This window comes from Phyllostomus hastatus, unplaced genomic scaffold (assembly GCF_019186645.2).
Source record: "Phyllostomus hastatus isolate PE091 unplaced genomic scaffold, TTU_PhHast_1.1 phas_contig_196, whole genome shotgun sequence".
NCBI lineage: Eukaryota > Metazoa > Chordata > Mammalia > Chiroptera > Phyllostomidae > Phyllostomus > Phyllostomus hastatus.
This window is the reverse complement of record NW_025333709.1, coordinates 25,053,077-25,077,379: the sequence shown is the minus strand read 5'-3', so window position 1 is coordinate 25,077,379 and position 24,303 is coordinate 25,053,077. Positions and strand designations below refer to the sequence as shown.

At 40.6% G+C, this 24,303-nt stretch overlaps 1 protein-coding gene across 12 annotated transcripts in view; it reads left to right on the top strand.

Moving 5' to 3' along the window:
• The window catches only part of APBB2 (amyloid beta precursor protein binding family B member 2), a 323,568-nt gene that overhangs the window by 50,479 nt on the left and 248,786 nt on the right, over window positions 1-24,303 (top strand). For all 12 annotated transcript variants that reach the window (XM_045834008.1, XM_045834009.1, XM_045834006.1 and 9 more), the window contains one exon: window positions 6,103-6,257. The gene's annotated coding sequence lies outside the window, so the exon portion shown is untranslated. The remainder of the gene's footprint in view (window positions 1-6,102; window positions 6,258-24,303) is intronic.

Here is a 24,303-nt window from a genome sequence, read left to right as displayed (position 1 = left end):
TGGAAGGTAATAACTCTGACCTGACCAAATACCTCCTCAGTGCTCCAAATAGACCACACTTTGCATATGATTTTCACAGCAGCCTCTTAAAATTACAGAACTTCTGGCTGAATTCTGGGATTTTAGTTGTTTTAAAGACTTTAATGCCTATGGTATATTAGGATAAGTAATCACATGACATCCTTAGCATAAACAGTGGGTTTTTTAGCTTGCCAAAGGTCACCAGATCAGAGTGTAAGAAAATATAGGACAGATAAGACTCGAGTGAAAATATCATGTCCTTGATTTAAAGGCTGTTAACGTCAGTCAGGTTATTTGAATTCTTTGTGATTCAAGTGTTCCCACTTAAAAATAGCGTAATAATGGTTATGGATGGGCATGAGGATGAGTGGAGAGTACTTAGGAAAACAGTTACCCATTTTCATAATACAAATATTCTAATTTTTTTTCAACAAGGAAATAGAGTAAAACAGTGGTTCTCAACCATGTTTTGTGCATCAACATTATTTAGGGACAATAAAAAAGAAAAAAAAGATCGCCAGATGCTACCCTAGACCTAGTATTCAGAGTACTTGGGCTTTGGGCTTTGTATTTTTTGTGGGCTCCCTTTCTTTGGGAACCCTTGCTCTGGAGGTGAGTAGCATTTTCGTCAGTTTTATCTAGATATTTTTTTTTCTTGCTATACAGTATTTTAAACATTGACTCTTAGTATTTGTTGAGTATGTAAACTTCTAGATTATTGATACTGATCAGTGTGTAGTTCTTCAACCTATACCTTCCTTTCTCCTTGTCTCCTTACTCCCCTCCCCTCCATCCCACATTGAATTCGTGGGCTGTCGGGTTGGCTGTGTCGTGGACAGCCTAGTTCTCAGGCCATTTTTCTTTTTTTAAATAAGAGTATTTTAAAGAAAGTTTTAAAGACAGACATTTGGCATGTCAAAATTGAACATCAGTTTAGTTTCTAAAGTAAATAGTTCAGCTTTTTTTATCTTGAAAAATGACTGCGGAAAATGCTTCTAAAATAACTGATATTGCCCTTGTTAAAACGGGTTGTTACTGGATAGATTCCAGCGTGTGTTCTTTTTCTTCGTGGGCGGGGGGGGGGGGTGGGCGGTGTGTGCAGGAGGAGTATTCTGTTCCATGCCAACACATACACAATTTGTGATTCTTCAACATCATATAGGAGCACCTTTTATATGATGTCAGTTACTCAGCATATTGTAAAATGTGGCCTGGAGGTTAAAATAACAAATAAAATGCTCCCTGTATTTAGATCAATTAGAATATGCCTTTTAACTCTTGTGTGGCAATATTTTGGTTAAATCATTGTATGGCAGCAGAAGCAGCTTTGCTGCTTAAATCTGTTTAGTTTATTTCATGTGTCGCATGGATGAGGAACGCCTGAAATGTCGGCTCCATTAGGGCAGACACTGTGTTCAGTGTTAAATCCCCAGCACCTAGAACGGTGCCTGACACATGGTGAGTGTTCAGTAAAAAATGTGCTAAAAGAATGAGCTAAAAATTAGACAACCACAAGGAAAAACCACATCTACCACTTTTCACTACCAGATGTTTGTCCGGCATTCGGATTGGAGGCTGCCTACACGTTCCCACAGCAACCTGTGCCACTTACAAATCACACCGTGCCCCTTAACCTCGGTCCCTAGGATTGTATGCACAGTGCCATGTCTGGCAGCTTTGCAGTTTCTTAGTAAATATTTGTTGACTTCATATGAATACATAGTGCCTTAAAAATTTCTGTACTGCTTTTATTTATTTTTAAATATATAATCTTTATTACATATTCTTCCCATTACCACTTAGTGCCCTTACACCGCCCCCCCCGCCCCCCCCAGCATTTGGTGTCATCAGTAGACAATCCCATGAAGTTGGCTGCTAGTATCGTCCCAGTGTTACAAATGAGGGACAGAGGTTAAAGAGAATATGTTAGTCATCCCAGAAAGCCTTGGGTCATCAGTAGCAGAACTGGGACCCTAACTTCTACATGTGCTAATTTCTTCATCCTTGTTTTTTCCAGAACAGTCTTTAAAACATTAAATAAGCATAAATTTCCACTCTCTGCCCTCTAGTTGAAATTCCCTTTACTCAAGAGTATGACAGGGGAGGTTACTATGCGAAACCTTTTCTAAATTGCCATGGCTTCTTCATCAGCCACAAAATGTGTTGGGTGTCACATTGGGTTATTCATTAAGAGATTATTTTCATTCCATTGCCTGTGATGGGTACCTTTCTTTGGAGGGTGGGGGGAACCTAGCCCTCATTATTTCATAGAATTTATACTCTCCTCTCCCAAACATTTTAAAATATAAATTTGTTGATACTGTGAATCTCAGTTTTTAAAACCATATTTCCAAAGCTATGAGAAGAACATTCTTTAGTATATTTTTGCCTGGCCTCCCTGGTCATTTTGAGATAGGAATTTCAGAAGTGTTGAATTGGCTTGGCTGGTATTTCTGGAATCGGTCCCTTTGAGGGAGAAACTTCCCCTGTGGTATTAGAATAGAATAAATAAAACACTGGCCAAACTTTTAAGATTTTGACACAGTGGTAACACATTTTCCCAAAGGCATTCACTGAAGCTAAAAACCAAACAACACACAGCCAAGGTTCTAAGTAAGAAAGGATTTCAAAACCTGTGTATGTGCTCTAACTCTAGTTTTTGCGTATTCTCTATCAAGAAAGAGAACTTGGTGACTTCAGTAAGATTGTACTCAGTTTGATTAGTGGGTCGGACTTCATTCTACCAGAGTGCTAGATGTGAACTTACTGACATTACCTTACCAATGACTTTAAAGGGGTCCTTGAACAATGCTTACCACGAAGCTTTAATTTCATTGGGAAATAGCAGCAAGCATCTAATCCCTTGTGCCCACCATGGATATTTACCCTTAGCATTAGAACTGAGGTATAGATGGGAATAAACTAACAATATAGTTTTTCCTCCAGGATCCAACCATGGAAATGTACAGGTGGGGCAAAAGTAGGCTCCCAGTTGTTCTTATGGAAAATAATACAATAACAAATAATAATACAAGAATAAACTCTGTTTCACGTACTTTCAACTATAAAACCTACTTTTGCCCCATATCGTGTGGTGGGGATGCAAGGAGCAGTTTGGGGTGGAAAAAACACATTTTCTTTTCTGGTCTGGTGCCTGACTTCTCAGAGGAGGCGGGACACAGCCATTGTGTTTGCTCTGGCTCTGACAAAGCGAGATCACATCATCCTCAGGGCGGCTGTTTTTATTAGCAGCTTCACAGTTCACGCCTTTGTTGTCCTGCTGCACAGTAGGCAAGGGTGACGAGAGAAGGGAGCTCAACAAAGGCCTTTCAGGGAGTGCCTCTGAGTTTGTCATTGCCATCTGCCCTCTTCTCCCCCCCTCTTTGCAGGCTATTCACATTCCGTGAGGCTCTTAGATTTCTGATTGGTGTGGTGTGCACACAAGGTAGATGCTAAGAAAGAACTGGAGGTGAGCAATATTTCAAATGAATAATTTAGAAGAAAAGAGAAAAGTCCTGCTTACTCTCAAAATTGCATCAGACATAAGATATGAGGCATTCGGATTATTTTATTTTAGTTCTTAGTGACTCTTGTTTTCTTAATTTTTGAAATCATCCATGTGTCTCCTCTAAGACTTGAGTCCTTTTGGAAAGAAGGTGTCGTACATCACTTGTTTCCAACACTGGGGTGGGCACGCACCCTACCTACCTCTGTCGGGCAGATTGGTGCCAGTGTAGTTGCATCGTGTTGAAAATCGTTTGTCCTGCCTTGAGCAGTGGGAACGTGCTGTTATCAACAGAGCAAGTACTGGGACCAGCGCGCTTTCCGTGTGATAGGCAGTTTCTGTTTGGGACACCTGCTGCCCGAGCACACTGCGCCCATTGTTCCTCCCTCCGAACGTGCTCTGGGTAGTCTTTGCGAGCCTGCAGTTGAGTCTTGGCTTTTTTCCCGCATGCCTTTCACTTTTGGTGGAGCGAATTTCTGTCCTGTTCTTCTGGTTTTGCTGATACGAATTGGTAACACGTGCGGGTGGTTCCTACAAACTTGTTTTTCGAAGAGTGAGTGTGGAGACGTTGTGGAAAGAGCTCTTGGCCAAAGCGGAGGCAGGTGGTCTGGACCCTCATCTCTGCCGTGCTGGCTGTGTGGCTCGGGAAGGACACATGACCTTTCTGGGCAGCAGTGTCCTTTGTAAACCGACAGGGTTGGGCTTCTTGGAGTGCTGCCTTGCCAAGTCCCGGAGTGTCAAGATTCCACCGTTGTGATTTGTGTTTTCTGAGATGCTGAGAGTATCAGCAATGAGCGTGGCGGTCCTCACTGCGGGCTCTGCTTCTGTGGAACTGTAACACCAGGAGGTACTCTTTTTGGATGCATGAGTCAGGCAGGGAAATAACCATGGTGTTTTTGTTTCTATGTTGCAAGACTGAAGAATAACAAATAAAACTTCCTTATTTCTGGCAAAGTGCTGTTGTTAGCCCTGGAAGTGTTATGGGCACCTGGGTTTTGAACCTCTAAGTTAAGAATTACTGAGTTTAGTAAAGAAGACAATGTATCCGCTCTTATTGTTGGATAAGGGGAAGCCTACAAATCAAGCTAGACTAGTGTCACACCCCTTTTCTGATTTCTGTTCCCACAGTATTTAATAAAAACCTTTTTTAAAAATATTCTAAATCTATAAGGAATACATGTTAATTATAGAAAACCTGGGAAACACTAAGAAGGAAATATAAATATCTTCTAACCCCATGACCCAGAAATAGCCTTTGTTCAAACTGTGGTGCCTTTAGATTATATACACTTGGTTTGTAGAACAAAATTTGGATCAAACCATACATATAAAAATTGACATCTTGCTTTTTACTTTCCATGTTCTCTTTGAACTTACTTTTGGGACTAAAGTTTCAAGTGAAGGTAGAGATTAATGTAATATTATGCTTGGCATACTGGTGACAGGGTCTGCTTTGACTTAGAGAAGCAGAATTATGGACCTAGTATCTGAAAAGAACATTTGTCCTGTTCCTTCTCTAATAGGCTTTCAAATTAACAGGTATAGATGTTATCATATCTATTATAATAATTAATGAATGAAGACTTCCTAATCTACTAGTTGTTGTTCACTAACTGCTTTTATAAGATTCCCTCATTTTAGATTTCTGCACTGGAATTGCTTGCTGCGATGTACATCGTTTTAACGCTGTTTTTCTGGACGCCCCGAGTCCTCGGGCGGAAGCATGATAGCTAGTGTGGGCCAGGCCTCATTCTTGGCATGAGGTCGGGGAGTTAAAAGATTTTTTTTGCTTGAATGTGTTTTATATTTGATAACATTTATGATTCACATATCGAATATTGCTTGCATATATCGTTTTCCTTGATTAGAAAATGAAAGATGATTCGTTTTTCCTTTGGATTATTGAATGTCTGAAATTTCCTCTTCCACCATTCATTCTGCATTGGAAATACATTCTGAATCCTGAGCCATGCTGGAATATTTTTATGACCTTTCCCTCATGTGTCTTTTGGTGGTGCCTTTTGATGTCTTAAAATGTTTTTATATTTGACTGAGATTAAATCTGGGTTTCATTTTACTTTAAAAAAAAAACATATTGAGCAAGTTAATTTTCTGTTCAAGTTCCTAAGGGGAATGATTCCAGCCCTCTGTGTCCCAAGAATTCTGGCTGAGCCTTGCCAGAACATTCCTGTGGTTTTCCACGGGGCAGATCAATGTGTTCGTGAAATTTTAGTTGTAGCTTGTGTTTTCTGTGGTTAATTAAAACATCTGGCTTTTAAATTTTCCACAAACAGAGCACAATCATTTGACCAAGCCTTTTCAGTAATGATTAAATATTTTAATCCTTCCTGCACAATAGCTCATGCTTGTCTTCAGGGCACCTTATAAACTGTTGTCTGAGCTCATTAAGGATTTTAAACATTGAAGAGATGTTTGGGGTTATCCTGCCAAACATATATATGAAAGAGAGAGCGAGACAGAGACAGAGAGAGAGACAGAGACAGAGAGAGAGATGGAGACAGAGAGAATTCATGAGTCTGCTTCCTTCTAATGGCTTCTGGCCTTTGCCCCTCCAGGTTGGAGCTGCTTGGGTGAGCTGCTGCGGCCCATAGCCAAGCATGCTGTGGTCGGATCTGCCCAGCTGTGGAACAGAAACATTTGCTGGATGGAAAATCCATAAAAGAAAGCTGCTGTGAAAGCCTGAGACAGACCATAACTTAAGCAAAATCAGGTTGGTATAAGATAAGAGAGGCTGGACTAAGTGGCTGGTGTCAGACAGGGAAAAGTTGTTTTGTTCATTCCACAGAGTGTTTTTGAGACAGCCCGAAATGATCATGCCAGTTATTTGAGAGATTCCTAGCATCAGATGAAGGGCAGATGCTGTACCCTGATACACGCCTGTGGACAGGGCACTGCTGTCTCCCTTCTCCCTCTCCTCTGCCCGCCCTCTCTCATCCTCTTCTTCCAGAGGAGGGAGGGAGAGCTCAAACACAAATATGCGAGAGGCCACTACCAGAGGCCGCCCCTAACAACCTCAGTGATCCTGGCCTTACTCTGGAGAGAAAACAGTATCCCTTGGAAAGCTGGGCTGGCCCCAGCACTTTCAGAGACTTGCCCCCTTTTGGGATTTCACACCGAAGGGTGGATCTCGGGGACCTGCCATGCTGGGGGGAGTCTGTCTGTGCTCCTTGAGGTTGTTCAATAAGATTTTACTTTTATCTCCCCCCCAAACAAACGCTGGCAACACATTTGGTTTCAGCACTGTGCCTTTGGCATCGAGATACATGGGACAAAGGAGAAGAAATGTCCTGAAAGTAACAGGAATGGAAATTAGTACAGAATAGTGGACCAGGAGAACAAAACAGCATCACAACCTCACATGCAGCAATCAGGCGGAAAAGAATTCATTTTGAGAAAGTACATTGTGTCACAGGGACGGGTACTGCAAACATTTTCTGTTGGACATTCAGTGGGAAACTCAGCATTAGACATAATAAATGGTTAATAAATACTCACTAGAAGGATGCAAGTCAGCAGTCTTGAGGACCTGTGGAGTCCTGCACGTCTGTGGACTTTGCCTGCCCAGCATCCTTTTCCTCCTTCAACAAACTACCTTGATTTTCCCTGGGCAGTCACCCTGCCTTGTGTGCAGCCTGTGTGGTTAGCGGAGGTGACCCCACGGCCTCTGTTATGGGCATGTGACATCAGCCTGGCTAGTCAGGGTCACAAGGATCAGTTTACGGAGGAGCCCTATGTTCCCTGAAACCGTTGCAAAGGTGTTTTTCCTTTTTGTGGGTTTGTGGAGCTGGAGCTGCTGGTTACTCTCTTTGCTACAACTTAGGGAAAGCCTTTCTGAGAGTGAAGTCAGCTCAGGAAGTCAGAGCGGGGCACTGCAGGAAATGCGATGGGGAGGGAAGGGGAGACGCACACAACGCACGACTTACAGTGCCGGATGCCGGATGCCGCAGCACCTAAAGCCGGGAACTCCATTGTCATTTTCCCGGCATGAGTTAGGTGTCCATCACGCACATCGGCACACACTCTGATTGGGAATGTTTTTTAGGATGCGGCCTTGGCATGGAATGACTGTGCCAGTCCCTGTCCTCGGGCTCTCAGAGGGAGGACACGCTGGATCAGGGTTTGGCCAGCTGACGGTGAAGAACCTGTCGCTAGAGGTCGGGACTCTGTTCCGTGGGAGAAGAGATGGAATTATGAATCCTGCTGGGGGGTGGGGAGACTAGCAGAGAGAGCTGTTTAATAAAGGAGAAATAGGATTTAGTCTTCAAGAACATTCTAAAAAATGTATTTAATTCAATTACTTTCTGTTTGCATCTGAAAGAAAGGGAGGCTTTCCAGAGCCTATTGTTTACTTTTAGAGAGGGAAGGGAGGGAGAAGAGAGAGAGAGAGAGAAACATCAATGTGCGGTTGCTGGGGGCCGTGGCCTGCAACCCAGGCATGTACCCTGACTGGGAATCGAACCTGCTATGCTTTGGTCCACAGCCTGTGCTCAGTCCACTGAGCTACGCCAGCCAGGGCCAGAGCCTATTGTTAAAATAAATTGCGTATAAGGAAGATAATTTCAGAGTTTGCTAGCAGTGGAATCTTGCTATTTACTGTAAACACAATTGTTTGGGGGCAGCCAAATGAGAGGTTATCAGAGAGCTGTCCGGAGTTCATTTTAATACTGCGGGGTAACAGATACTCTCTTACAAAAGCCTCAGTTGGCTTTCTGTTCTAAGCAGAATTCCAACTGTGTCACGAATTTTAGAGATTTATTTCCTTTTCTTAATGGTTTATTTTTTTTATTATTTTTATAATCGACACGGTTTGCTTGTTAAAAATTCTTAACTTTATTTTGAGGAGGGCATTTTAGTTTACAGAAAAATTGAGCAGGAAGTACAGAGTTCCTACCCCTCCTACAGGTTTTCCCCATTTTTAACATCTTGCATTTTTAAAATTGATGAGCCAATATTAATACATATGATTAACTGAAGTCCATAATCTACATGAGAGTTACTCTTTGTGTTGTATATTTTGTGTTTTGACAAGTAATTAATGATATATATATGAATCTATTTGGTTGGCCAAAAAGTTTTTTTTTGTATGCTCGCTCTAGTAGTGCTTAGTTGTCTTTAACTTCGTTTGAAACAATTTGTATTGTGACAGCTCACATATCAGCATGCATTAAAAACAAACTTATCAAAATTGGTGAATTTTTGTGCTGCCATTTTAATATTGAAGATGGAAGAAGATATATAACACTTTTGGTGTATTATGTTTTAGTTTTTCAAGAAAGATAAAAGCACAACTAAAATGCAAAGAAGATTTGTGCAGTGTATGGAGAAGGTGCTGTGACTGATCGAACATGCCAGAAGTGGTTTGTAAAGTTTCTTGATACTATTGACATTTTGGCCAAACAACTCTTTGCTGTGGTGTTATCTTATGCACTGAAAGATGTTTAGCAGCACCCCTGGCCTCTACCCGTTAGAAGCCAATAGCAGGAGATAGTTGACATATTCAAAGTATCCAAATCAGTAAGGTTATTGGTGAAAATAAAAAATGTCTTCTACTTTATGGAAAAAACCTGAATGGACTTTTTGGCCAACCCAATAATTTAATAGCATCACACACAATACTTTCACTGTCCTAAAAACCCCCTGTGTTCCAACTAATCATTCATTTCTCTCTCCCCCTGAATTTCTGGTAACTACTGATCTTTCTACTGTCTCCATAGTTTTCCAGAATGTCATATAGTTGGAATCATATAGTATACAACCTGTTCAGATTGGCTCCTTTTTACTTTGCAACACGAACTTGAGGTCCCTCTGTGTCTTTTCCTGGCTTGATCCTTCCTTCCTTCCTTCCTTCCTTCCTTCCTTCCTTCCTTCCTTCCTTCCTTTCTCCTTTCCTTTCCTTTCCTTTTCTCCTTTCCTTTCCTTTCCTTTCCTTTCCTTTCCTTTCCTTTCCTTTCCTTTCCTTTCCTTTCCTTTCCTTTCCTTTCCTTTCCTTTCCTTTCCTTTCCTTTCCTTTCCTTTCTTTCCTTCCTTTCTTTCCTTTCTTTTTTTTTCTTTCTTACAGTTCTATCATTTTCATGCACTACAGTTTATCCCTCTACCTACTGAAGGGCATCTTGGGGGCTTTCAAATCTTGGCAGTTATGAATGAAGCCACTGTAAACATACCTGTGCAAGTTTTGTGTAGTCGTAAGTTTTCCACTCTTTTGGGTAAATACCAAGGAACATGATTGCTGGATCATGAGAGTATGTTTAGTTGTGTAAGAAACTGCCAAACTGTTTTCCAAAGTGTCTGTACCATTTCTGCACTTGCACTAGCATTAAGCGAGTTGTCCCTGTTTCTCCACACCTTCCTCAGCATTTGGTGTTGTCCATGTTTTGGATCTTATCCGTTCTAAACAAGTATATAGTGGTATCTCCTTGTTCTTTTTATTTGCAACTCCCAAATGATGTTTGCTGTTGAGTGTCTTCATATGCTGTTTGCCCTCTGTATAGTCTTCCTTGGTGAGGTGTCTGTCCACATTTTTGCCCATGTTTTAAAAATTGGATTGTTCATTTTTTTATTATTGAGTGTTAAGAATTCTTTGCATTTTGGGTACCAGTCCTTTATCAATTAGTATTTTGCAAATATTTTCTCCCAGTTCTATGGCTTGTCTTTCTATCCTCTAGACAATTTCTTTCTCATAGAAGAAAATTTTAATTTGAAAGAAAAATTTTAATGAAGTCTAGCTTGTCTGGGATTTCTCTCATGGATTGTTGGTTTTGTATCTAAAACAGCATTGCCAACTCAAGGCCATCTAGGTTTCTCCTATGTTATCTTCTTGGAGTTTTATAGTTTTACATTTTACTTTTAGGTTTATGATCTATTTTGAGTTAATATTTGTGGAAGGTTTAAAGTTTTGTTTTTTCTTATGTGGATATCCAGTTATTCCAGCAACATTTACTGATCTTACTTCCCTTTCTAAACTGAGTGGCCTTCGCTCCTTTGTCAAAGATCAGTTGACTGTGTGTTGGTCTGTTTCTGGGCTCTCTGTTCTGTTCCATTGACCTGTTTGTCTCTGTTTTCCAATACCACACTATCTTCATTATTGTAGCTTATAGTAAATCTTCTGGTCAGGTAATGTGGGTCCTCTGACCTTGTTCTTTTCCTTCAATGTCGTAGTGACTGCTCTGGGCTTTTTGCTTCTCCGTGTAAACTTTTGAATCAGTTCATCAGTAGCCACAAAATAACTTGCTGGGATTTTGATTGGGATTGTGTGGAGTCTGTAGGTAAAGTTGGGAAGAAATGACCTCTTGGCAATATTAAGTCTTCCTATTCATGTACATGGAATAACTCTTTCTTTAGATCTTCTTTGATTATTTCACCAGTTTTGTAGTTTTCCACATGTGAATCTTGTATATATTTTGTTTGATTTATAGCTAAGTATTTCATTGATTTGGGTGCTAACTAATATAAGTAGTAGCATTGTATTTTTAATTTCAAATACCAGTTGTTTATTACTGGTATATAAGAAAGCAAGTAACTTTTGTATATTAATTTTTTATCCCGAAAACTTGATGTAAATGCTTATTAGTTTCAGGAGTTTTATTTTTGATTCTTTGGGGTTTCCTTAATAGATAATCATATTATCTGTGAACAAAGACAGTTTTATTTCCTCCTTCTCAATATGTATGCCTTTTATTTTCTTGCCTCACTAGCTAGGATGAACATTGTGATGTTCAGTGGGAGTGGTGAGAGGCGACATCAGTTCCTTGTCCTTGATCTTGGAGGGAAAGCATCTAGTTTCTCACCATCAAGTCTAATGGTAGCTGTAGGGTTTTTGTAGGTTTTTAAAAATTACGTTGAGAAGTTCTCCTACATCCTGCTTTGCTGAGTTTTTGTTATGAGTGAATGTTGGATTTTTATCAGATGCTTTTTCTACATTATTGATATGATCTTATGTTCTTTTTAAGCTTAAAACGAAGGTAGGATGGATTGATAGGAGGGATTATATTTATTGATTTTTGAAGTTGAACCAGCCTTTTGATAAGGTTTCTGTTGAATCTCTAGATCGATTTGAGAAGTATTTTCATCTTAGCCAATATTGAGTTCTCCTTGAACATGGAGTGTGTTTCCGTTGATTTAGGTCTTCTTTAATTTCTCTCAACAGTGACTTTTTATTTGTTTTTAGGGAACAAAATTTCTTGTTAACATTTATTCCTAACCATTTTTCTTTTTTGATGCCTTTATAAATAGAACAATTTTTAAAAAAAGATTAATTAATAATTTTTTTAGAGAGAGGGGAAGGGAGGGAGACAGAGAAGGAGAGAAACATCAATGTGTAGTTGCCTCCCACTCCCTCTCTTGTGCACCCCCACCCGGGGACCTGGCCCACAACCCAGGCATGTGTCCTGACTGGGAATTGAACCAGGGACCCTTTGGTTCACAGGTTGGCATTCAATTCACTGAGCCACACCAGCCAGAGCTAAATAGAATAATTTCTTAAATTTTATTTTCAGAGTATTTGTTGCTAGTGTATAGAAATACATTAACTTTTGTATATTGCTCCTGTTTTCTTCGGTAACCTTGTTGTTTATCAGTGTTTATAAACAGTTTTCTATTGTGATTGTGACTTCCTTAGCATTTTCTGCATACCAGATTATATCACCTGTGACTAAAGATATTTCTATTTCTTGTGCAATCTGGTTGTTATTATTTTTTTACACTGATGTAAAAACTTCTCAGTAATGTGAGAAATATGAAGTAATGTGCTTTGGGGTTGTTAAATGAAGTCACCGTGTTGTGTGGCTTTTGGAAAGGACAAAAGATGGTAATTACAAAATTAATCTTCTCATAATTAAGCTACGTATTCATTCAGGCAGTGAACTTCTTAGCCACTCCGCCATCTTTTTCAGGGAAATACCTATTAAAACCCTTTGCATATTTTTACTTTAGGTTATTTGTCTTACTGGATATATGGATTTGCACATATTCTCTCCCAGTTTCTGGCTTGTTATTTTTGCTCTCTTATTTAACGGTGTCTTTTGAGGCTCAAAAGCTTTTAATTGTAATAAAGTTCAATATATAATCCTTTTTGTCCCAAAGCTCATGATTTTTTTGTTTCTAAATGCTCTTTGGCTAACCAGAGGTCACAAAGATTTTCTCCAATGTTTTTTTTCCTAGAACATTTGTTTTTTTAGCCCTTACAGTTAGTTCTGTGATTCATTTTGGATTAGGTTTTGTATGTGATATAAGGTTCAGGTATTTGTGTACTTTCAATTTCATTCTCTTCTTTTTTGCATGTGGCTATCTGGTTGTCCCTAAACCATTTGCTGAAAAGACTCTCTGTTACTTGTTGTCTTATTTTGGTACCTGTGTAGAAAATTAATTGACTATAAATATCAGGGTTTATTTCTGGACTCTCAGTTGTCCTCCTTATGCCAGTTGCACACTTTACTTAGGTTTTTGCAGTGGAGTTTTTCTATGAAAAAGTGTTTTCAAGAAATGAGATTAAGCTACAATATGCTTCTTTGCTATTTTTGCTACTTTTCCTCTGCCTTCCTGTTTGAGTCACTCTGTTAAAGGTACACTAGTGTCTGGTTGTTTCTCTGTGGGTATCTATGGGGATCTGAAATAGCAGCAGAGAATGCAAATCAATCTAGATGCATTTTCTGAACCACTAACACATTACTTTAAATCAGCAATACTTTCTGATTTCACTTTTATGTTTATTCTAAAAAACAAAATAAGTAGACGAACAACACAGAAACAAACTCATGGTTGCCAGAGGGGAGGGCCGTTGGGGGATGGGTGCAAAGGGGAAAGGGGTAGGAAGTGTGGACTGGCGGTCACAGCATGGCCTTCATGGGGACGTCGAGTCCAGCACAGGGGACGTAGTCAGTATTGTGACAACTATGTATGGCGCTAGTGGGTGCAAGACTTACCAGGGTGATCACCTAATAAGATATGTAAGTGTCTACCCACTATACTGCATACTTGAAACTCATATAATACTGAATATCAACTATAATTGAAAAATTAGAAATTTTTTAAAAACTACTTTTTTTTTCCAGAAAAGTGGGAAGCATTTTTATGCTCATTATCCATTTGAATAAAACAGATTAAATTGAAAAAGTTTTATTTCTTTTTAATCATTGCCAATAACTACTGACTGAAGGATTTGCAAGTTTGGTATATTATTTCAAGAATATCAAGAATTTTCATTAATGGTTATATGAATTGGGTGCTTTATACAGAAAAAGCTACATTTCACAAGACCGTTATTTTATTAAATGGAAAATTGTGAATTAAAATGCCTTGGGTTTTGGGAACATAATATGGTTTTATGTTTTATGAAAATTGGACAGTTTTCATAATATAATTAAATGCTAGCTGTATTTTCATACTTACCTTTGCTATTTTTATCTTTGAATTAATATGGTTCTCAATAGACTACTGTACAGACAGGAACATAATTATATGGGAAATGTGAAAACTAAATTTATGTCTCTTCTTTCCTTATAACTATAAAAATTGTGAATGCAAAAGGTTGGAAAGGAATTAAAAAAAAGTCAGTGTTTTAATACAGCAGTTTTTAACTGGTGTACTGCAAGAATTTTTAAAGCATGCGATACCTGACTATTTAGTCTGAGGCACTGACCTCTCTCTCCTCCTACATTGTCAAATAAAAAATGACAACAGCCAGCACAGCAATAGCTGTCCAGTGTAAATGAATCAAAATTATACCTATGTTTTTATCAGCAAAAAAATACATGTTTTGGTGTGCTGCAGAGTCTTAGTGTGCTCTGGGATGCAAAAGGTTAAAAATTGCTGCCTTATTGGGGTGTTTGGACTCAAGTTGACAGTTTTCATTTGTTTCCTAGTAAAGTTATAATTTTGTTGAGGGACTGATTTTTATTTTTATTGTGAAAAATATATATATTGGGTGTTGGTGAAACTCAGAGACATTTCCTTTCTCCAGCAGATAACTAAAAGCTGTTTTCCACTCCTGGGCTTTAATTGGACATTAAAATCACAGTATTAGATTTAAAACATGTTTTCTGCAGTTCCATTAGTAGGTCAAGCCGAGCCTTCCAGTTCCCGGAGGGCTCAGTTCTCTGAGATGGCTTATCTGCTTCCTGCTCTTTCTTGGTAATCTATTCATTTCGGCCTGGGTTAGCCCAGCCTGATGGGACCTGACATGCCTGTTACCTGGCCCCTGTTGTTTTCTTGGCAGTCCTGTGGCTGATTTATCTGTTCTTGGCTGATAGTATCGCTTCATAAAAATGCATCCACAGAGCAACTGCGGCGTTATTCTTTTTATTGTTTATTTTTAAAGAAAAAGCCATTGGCGAGCTTTCATTTAGATCTTAGGACCCTGGGAGTAGGTATCACGAATCTTTTAACCTAGTCGCTCCTACACATCTTTGCTTTCTCTTTGGTGCCCTTTAAAAAATCTTTGTGACCTATTCGCAGAATGATGAATGGCCCTGTGCGGAATGTAGTACAGTGTTCTGCAAGGATTTGCTGTTGTGGGTCTTGTTTTTCTTAGGGCACTGAAACAAAACATGGCTGCGTGATGGTGACTTTTTAACTGCCCTTTACTCTGAGTAGAGAGTTGTGCTTTTTGAGCCGTGGAAGTTTGGGTTGTGGTACAATTACATTTGTGAGGGCCCAGCCTATTTATAATCGTTTGGTTGCAGATGGAGAGAAGTCACATCAACTTAGTCATACTCAGGGAGCCAATGCAGGAGTAAAGAGAGTTTCTGGAATTTGCCTTCATTAGGAGAAACCATCTTTGTGTAACCCTATAATGAGGATAAATATATTAATAGATAGATTTGTGATAAATATATTAATAGATATATTAATATATTTATATTTATATCTATTATATCTATATTTATATTTATATCTATTAATAGAGTTTGGAATATTACATGTTTTGATTTTTTGCTTGTCTTTACATTTTTATGTTAAATAATCTGCAGAGTATTAGGTTTCCTTTAAAAGCCTCCTAAGATACCACACTCAAATGACATATGTTCAGTCGTTATTTACTTTAACGTGGTTACTGATCTAAGAACAAACAATAGTTCCTTCTTCCAATAGTGACCGACAATGAATACAATATTTAATTTGATTATATTGTTTGAATAAAGTCTGTATTTATAAGATACCATTCAGAATTTCTGAAACTTCCAAACTGATTATTTGCTCAAAAGAGGATGCTTCTCAGCTCCATTTATAAACAAAAACAGTCTCTTGGATGTTTGTACATAGATAGTGTCCAAACCCAGGAATTTATTTAAAAAATGAATATCAGCCTCAGTTTGGCTTGTCTTAGGAAACTTCTCCTAAAAAGCCAAGGATTGGTGCAATTTGCTAGCACATTCTTTTTAAGAGTTAAGGAAAACCGTTTTCCTTCAATCACCGTGGAGCTGAGGCCCTCTGAAGACAGATGTTAGCTTCTTAGTAACTATTCTATGCTTGGTTTCATTAGGGTGATTTTCTTGAAGACTTTAGGTTGCAAATAGTTCATTGAATGTGGTGGCTATTCCCTGCTGTCTGTGTAAAGTGTGACAGTGCCCGGGAAAGTGGGAGGGTAGTGACTTTACCAAAGAGCCGTCAGAGAAACAAAAAGTCTGGACTTCCAGCCACGACTAGGCCCTGCATGATGCTCAAGCTGGATTAAAAATGGCGGCTGATCTCGAGCAGGCATTCACTTATGAGTGATAAGGGGCACTAAATTAATTTAGTTCATTGCAATTCAGTGAAATTCCGAGTTAACTTGCTAATGGTATCCTGTATGGAAGTCTACTTTGGTAGGGGCTACAGGGAATAAAATGTAGTATCCTGGGGGAGAGACAGCCAAAATACAAGCTCTTTTGGGAGCACTAATGTTTTATTGAGCATGTCCCATATGTTAAGTACCTAAGCACTTTCCCAGCCTTTGATGGTGGTGGGGGTGCGGAAGGAACTTTATTTGATCTTCACATCAGTTCCATGAGACAGTATGACCCTGTTTTATAGATAAAAAAGCCAAGGATTGGAAAGACCAAAGGATTTTATCCAAGTCTCACATTTACTAATTTAATTTAGAATCTGAACCTTTTCTCAAACTTTATTATATACCGAGATAAATAAAAGCAATGCCTGCAATGCCTGCAAAGTGGCTGACCTATAGAAAACTTTCTATGTGCCGTTCATCATTCTTATACCTATTGAGAGAATAAAGGCTCAAAGTAATATATGAATAGAATGCTTTGGAATTTTCAGGGAGAGAGTGCTGATGTGAATGTAGATTCATCTGGAGAAGTGGCATTTTATTGTTTTTGATAAATAAGCAGGAGACAGGAGATCGTCAGTGAATGGGGGAAGTCCTTTCGCCTGAGGAAAACACCTAATCAGGCCCTCAGAGGTGGAAATAAAAATGCAGGGCAGGTTTGGGAGTCTGGCCCAGGTTTTACAGCCCAGGTACGTATGTAGCCCAGCCTCGCCTCTGTCAGCATGCTGTGGTATCCAGGGGCATTGGTTGCTGGGGGAATTGGACACTCCTATGCAGCTACTTTGGGAAGGAAGGAAGAGGACATTTTTTCTTGGACATTCCTGACTGTTTCCATCCCCACTCTGCATTTTGTTTTTGGGGACTTGGAACTTTTTTTTGCACTGACTGCCATGGGAGCTCCCTAGAATTTGACAAAGGAAGGGTCCAAGGTGTCCCACTCTATCATGGTTTGTGACTCCTGTCTATCTACTCCTTTCCTAGTATTTTCAACTGCTAGTATTCTTAGTTAAAAACAGTGCTATGATCTAAATGAATCCCTACTGCCCTTGCCGCCCCCCACCACCGCCCCAATTCATGTTGAAATCCTAACTCTCCAAGATGATAGTAGAAGGAGGTGGTGACTTTGGATATTAGAAGGAGGTGCTTAAGTCATAAGGATAGAGCCCTCACGAATGGGATTAGGGCCTTGTAAGAGGCTCCAGAGAGCTCTCAGCCTCTTCCTCCATGTGAGGACATAGTGAAAAGGCCGGCCTTAACCAGGAAAAGTGCCCTCACCAGAAGGCGACCATGCTGGCACCTTGATCTGGGATTTCCAGCTTTCAGAACTGTGACCAATAAATTTCTGTTGTTTTACAAGCCACTCATTCTATGGCATTGTGTTACAGTGGCCGAATGAAGAAAGTGCCCAGCAGATGATGATATCTTCTTTGCCTTCTTTTCCCACATTCTTTGTGTCTTGGACAGAGCATGTAGGAAAATGTAAAAGGTCAGCCACACAGATTTTGCTTGCCAGCCTCCAGCTTTGCTCTGAGATGTTTCTGGCTCGGTTCACAGATTTGTTGTCTGGAAGAGTTGGACGTGGCCTGGGATGGGTTGGCTGGCAGTTGGTTCTGTGCCGCAGTCGAGAGAAAGCAGGTCAGTTGTGAGACTTATAAAATGTGCAGAAAAAGGACTACGGTCTATAATTAAATTGTCTTCTAAAATAGACACCATCGGAGAGCAATTTGGCAATGTATTTCAAAACTTAAAATCACCAGCAATTTCATGAATAGGTTCACTTAAAATCATGCCAAGATATTTTGCAAATGATATTATAGTATGTTTGTAAAGAACGAAGTAGCTCTGTATATGTGCTGATTTGGAATTATAATATATATACATACAGAAACACACACAACTTACTGAGTTATATACATGTACGTGCATGTATCTATATAAAATGAAAAAATGTTTTCTAGAACCATATGCATACTATTCCCCTGTGTGTGTGTGTGTGTGTGTGTGGTGGTATATGTAATTTTTCCTAAAAAGACATGAACCGATTATATACTAGAGATTTTTTTTCTGTATCATTTGAGTTCTCTAACCATGTTCCTTTATTTCTTTTCTTTCCTTTTAAAAAAGAATCAGGAGCTAGCTGGGTAGTACAATCAAGGATCACTTTGCTTCATTATGTTTTAGTATATTCTATAAAACCCTACTGAATGTTTTAGAAAAATTTAAAATTTTTTTCAGTTGTTCATTGGTCAGTCTTTTTGATCCTCTTTGCGTGCAGAGGAAGGAGGTCATTTTTGTGAACCAAATGGTAAAATATGTGCTAGGCCAGCGAACATTCCCTTGAAAGCTTGTTAGTTAAAACATTGAGTTGAAAAGGGGAAAGGGGAAAAAATACAGATGTTTACCAAATGTGATTTGAAGGACAAAGAATCCCATCTTGCTGAAGTGTGTCTGAAAGTGAGCCTTTATGCTCAGTTTGTTTGCTTTAAATATGAGCTTTGGACTGAACTGTGTTTGCCTTTCAGACTATAAGGCTGGAGGTAGCCTTGGAAGTCTCCAAAATCTGATTGCTAATCAGGAAGGCTGTTTGCTAAGAAAGGCCTGCCTGTTTGGACTAGAAGTAATGACTGATGCACAGATAACGGCAATGTGCCTTTTAAATATCTTCTGGCTTCTGTGTTCAGATTTTGCTTTCCTCTTAATTAAAACCCCCTAGACATGGGTCATAGGTCAAAGGAGATGACTCCCTAAACTCTTCCAATAGTAGTAACTACTTAACTCTTTAATTCTTGAAAGGCTTGTCTGGAAACTGTTGTATTCATTTCTCTGTGGTGTGGTTTACCTCCTTGGGTCTTAGTTTGAATGCTGAACTTTCAGGATAGGTAGGAAGATGACGGTTTTTCTTTAGAATGTAGGCTGCAGTGGTCGGGAGAATAACCTCATCGTGGCATCCCTTATGTCTACGCATTTCCATCTGTTATAATTGATATTTCATTTTTAAAAATCAACAAGCCATATAATTTTTTCCAGTTTCAAAAATTTTTTAAGTAACTATTTTTCTTAAAATGGTCTGATAGATCATCAAAATTGGTGAAATTTATTTTTGCCCTTCTTTTTCTTTACAGCTTATGTGCTGATATCTGACCTTCTTTGCTTAGTCATGAGAGGAATTATAATCACCATATTTTAAAGCATTTGAACCATAGTATGGGAATTGTAATCTATTAGGAAGATTAGGAGACAGTGTGCAATATATACATATGTGTGTATATATTTGTATAGGTATGTAATTGACTATTTGTGTGTATAATGTAGAAAAGTCTGAAGCGACACCACTGTCCCTGGGTATCAGGAGTGACGAAACCCGAGGGGCCCCGCCGTGGGTGGAGGGCTTCGGGGCAGGTCTGTGCTCTGATGAGGGGCCCTATGGGAACAGGCGATGCAGGACCAGAGCGCAGTTCTGAACGCAGCCCTGCGGCAGTTTGTAGGATGAAGGGGGGAGAGAATTGGGGGTGGGGAGAACAAATCGGAGCCTTTTACAGCCATCTGGGAATGAGCTGGGGCTTCATCATTATCAGTGAAAAGGAAGAAAGGCGGACACGTTTCCAAGGCCCCGTCTGTCGGAAAGCCGTGTGGACTTGACCTTTAGGCCAGATCCGCTGTTGGCGCCTCCACCCACCGCTGGCCTTCTGCCTCACCCGGGCTACCGCAGGGACCTCTGAACCGCTTTCCTTGATTCCGCCCTTGCCTTTCCACTCTCTGTTCTCAGTAGGGTGGCTCTGTAAAAAGTCATGTCATTCTTCTGCTCAAAACTTGCAATGACTTCTCTGTCCTCATGATAAAAGGCAAAGTCCCTTCAATTGCCTGGAAGTCCCCATCTGACACCCTCCTTGCCTCTCTGACCTCACCCCCCCTTGCATTCGCCCCCTCCGCTATCTCCGCTCCACTCAAAGCACTGGGCCTTGAACACGCTGGGCAGAGTCTGCCTCGGGGACTGTATTCTCTCCTTCTTCTTCCCGCGTGCCCCTCCCCAGACACCATGTGGCTAACCTTTTCTCTTACTTGATCTTCGATCAGAGGTTATTACCCTGCCTGTGAGACCCGCCCTACCCACCCGGCGTGACATATTGAAAATCGCGAATCTGCCTGCTCATCCTTCCCAAATCCTTATCCTCCTTTACTTTTTTTTCCTGTAGAGCTTACGCCTTTCTAATATGCTACATACTCTACTTATGTTTTAGGTTACTACCTCGCTCTCCTCACTATAATAAAAATTCCAAGAGGAATTTATAGAAATGTACATTTGTAAATATAAATTGCACAAGCAGGGCTGTCTTGGGGGTGTGCGTTGGGTGCCGCATCCCCGTGTGTGGGGTAGCGCGGTGGATGGGGGGTGCCTGACAAGTAGTTGCTGCGTGAATGCACACGTAGCTTTCGGGAGGCGCTTGTATCTACTCCACGTCAATCCCCGAGAACAGAAAAGAAACAAGCCTTGCCCTCAGAGTGCGTGGTCTTTTGGGGAGACAGAACACAAAGTGTATTGACTTAAGACAGTGTGTTCCAAGTTCTGTGCAAACTAAGTGAAGGGGCAAGTAATTCTTCCTTTCGGCCTCAGGCCTGGAATGTGCATTTGGACGTTCCAAGGCCCACAGGTGGGGAAGAGGTGATGGCGTGTCAGGGAGAGGCGCAGCGTGAACGGGAGTATGGGGGCGGGTGGTGCATGGAGGTGTTCAGAGGCAAATCAGCATGTCTGTGAAGCCAGGAGAGTGTAGGTCGGGGGGCGTGACTGAAAACAGACTAGAAATGGAAAGTGGGGCCAGGTTGAGAGGGGCCTGGGACAGCATGCACAGGAGCGTTGCCTTCCCGTACTTCTTGAACTCGTACTGTGTGGTAGGTTCTGCGCCAGGGGCTCGGGGTTCAAAAGGAAGCAAGTGGTTCATTCTTCCTGCTTTATGGATGTCATCTTCTAGAGAGGAGATGGTACTACTAGTTGAGAAGGAAAACAGCCTGCATTGTGGCGGTGGGAGTGGAGAGGCCAGAAGAGACTGCGGAAGGATACCAGGGTGGGATGCGCAGGGTTTGGTGAACGGTAAGGAGTGCATGGGAGACAAAGAGGGGCCTAAATGTCGAGAACTTTCCTCTTGAATTCTTTCTTGATTGGGTTTCTGAGATACCCAACATCTGGATAGTTAAAACATCTGGAGACCAAAAGCAAAGGGTTGCCCTTCTCTGCTGTGATTCTAGGATCAAATAGACATCTTTCACGTTAATTACACCTCTTCTGAGTAATACCAAGAAGAATTCTTCAGATTGCTTATTTTCATATTTTGCTATTATGTAACAGAGATGAGGCTATTATTATCATTGAGCAAAACTTAAAATCCTCTGCTTTAAGTTATGAAGTAACATGTTTTGGCCATGCCATCTCCCCACCTGGCCTTTCCAGCAAATTCTGTGGCTCCTGGGGACAGATGACACTGAATTCAAGCAGCACCTGCAATCAAAATAGTTCCCATTCCAGAGCCCACATAACAGGGTGTGTTTAAAAGTACTTGAGAGCATAGTGTAAGCAACACATTGTACACTTGATCATCAGACATTACACTGGAATCTGCCTTGCCCCAAAGCCTGAGAAGCCCTCCTCTGCTCCCTGTCCTAAGGTTTTATTACAGGTCCCCTTTCTGATAAAAGAAGAAGGAGTAGGACAAGTTTTTTTTTTTTTTTTTTTTTCCCACTAGGGTGGAAGATGAGATACTTAGATGAGGAAAAAAGTGCCATCAGAACTTGAAAATGACCAAAATCTAGGTGGAAAGATAGTCCTAAAAGAGTGAGTTAGTAATGTTTACTCCCCCACTAAACTGTTCATCCAGCGTATTGTACTTCAACAAATACAGTTATTTCATGCTTAATTAATTATAGACAGCAGATTGAGGGACTAGGTGTATTTTTCTATAGAAAAAAAAAGCCACCCTTAGAAAGGATCTATTTTATTGTTTTATGTTCTTCCTTTTTTAATTGCATTTTTTCTTTACCATTTATTCCCCTTATACCCTCAATCCAGCAGATTGAGGGACTAGATGTATTTTTCTATAGAAAAAAAAAGCCACCCTTAGAAAGGATTTATTTTATTGTTTTATGTTTTTCCTTTTTTAGTTGTTTTTTTTTAAGATTTTATTTATTTATTTTTAGAGAGGGAAGGGAGGGAGAAAGAGAGAGAGAGAAACATCAATGTGCAGTTGCTGGGGGTCATGGCCTGCAACCCAGGCATGTACCCTGACTGGGAATGGAACCTGCAACACTTCGGTTCGCAGCCCGCGCTCAATCCACTGATCTACGCCAGCCAGGGCTGTGTTTTTCCTTTTTTAAATTGTATTTTTTTCTTTACCATTTATTCCCCTGATACCCTCTTCCACCTGTACCCATGCCCCTCCCCACCGGGGGTCAGCCACCTACAGCTCGGAGGCAGCTCCAGCCTGCTCCCTGTTCTTTGCATGGCTCACAAGCCTGGAATGGTTTTCACAATTTTAAATAGTTGAAAAAATCTTTTAAAAAGAAGACTATTGTATGACACTTGAATACTGTATGAAATCCCTATCCCAGTGTCCACAAAGAAAGCGCTGCTGGCTCTCCGCTGTGCCTGTCTGGGTGTGGCGCGAGGCTGGTCTCGCGGGATGGCAGCGGAGGTGAGTGGTGGCCGCAGAGGTTCTGTGGCCTGCAGCGCCCAGGCTCTGCCTGGCCCTTGACAGAAAACCTTGGCCCCCCTGGCTTAAACGATTGTTTAAACGTACTCATGGTTGTTATTGTTTACTGTGTGTTTTGCTGGTTTTGATGTACAGTGTGGGAAATCCTCATGGAGGATGGCACATTATTCCATATACTCCACTTTAAATTTAAACAGAATCCCTTCTGTAGCATCTTCGAAAGCTGGCTGCTGAACATCTTGGTCACAGGAAATTTAGCTGTAGTCATTAAGAAAGCAGACCAGTTGTTCTTTTTGTTTTGCTCTAAGAAAATCATCCATTTACTCAACAAACATTTAATGGGTGCTGACTGAATGCCACCCACTATTCGAGGCAGGAGGTGTGGGTGGTGACCCTAATGGACAAGGTCCCTGCTCTCTGAGGCCACGTGCTCTTACAGGAGGAAATGGACCCTAACCAATGAATACACAGTATATCAGTGTGATAAGCACAGTGAGGAAAAATCAAGGGAACAGAGAGCTGGAAGCAAGAGGGGGCTGCTTAAGAGGCGGTGATGGGCAGGGGCCTTCTGGAGCAGTTAAAGGTGAGCCAGAATCAGTGATGTGAAGACCTAGGAGGTGGCATTCCAGGTGGAGGGAACTACAAGGCCCAAGGCCCTCAGATGGGGGTGAGTTGGGCATGTTCTTTTTAAGATTTTATTTATTTATTTTTAGAGAGGGAAGGGAGGGAGGAAGAGAGAGAGAGAAACATCAATGTGCGGTTGCTGGGGGGTCATGGCCTGCAACCCAGGCATGTACCCTGACTGGGAATTGAACCTGTGACACGTCGGTTCACAGCCCAAGCTCAATCCACTGAGCTATGCCAACCAGGGCGAGTTTGGCATGTTTGAGAAACAGCAGAGCTGCCCTTGAGGCCAGAGTGGAGTGAACAAAGAAGGGGAGACTGATGCAGAGGTGAAGCCAAATATATACACATATGTGTGTATGTACATATACATACATGCACACAGAGTGGGGCACAAATAGGTTTACAATTGTGAGCATGTGAAACACAGAATTTATTCTTAGATCATTATTCATTATTGTATTATTTTTCCATACAAACAACTATAAACCTACTTTTGGGTGGAGTGAGGAATAAACTATAAAGGATCCTGAATAAGGACCTAAAATATTTATTTCTGAGAGAGAGGACAAGGTTTTGAGCAGAGAGCTGACTTGATTTGACTTTTGTTTTTTTAATCCTCACCCAAGAATGTATATTCATTGATTTGAGAGAGAGACAGACAGACAAAGAGA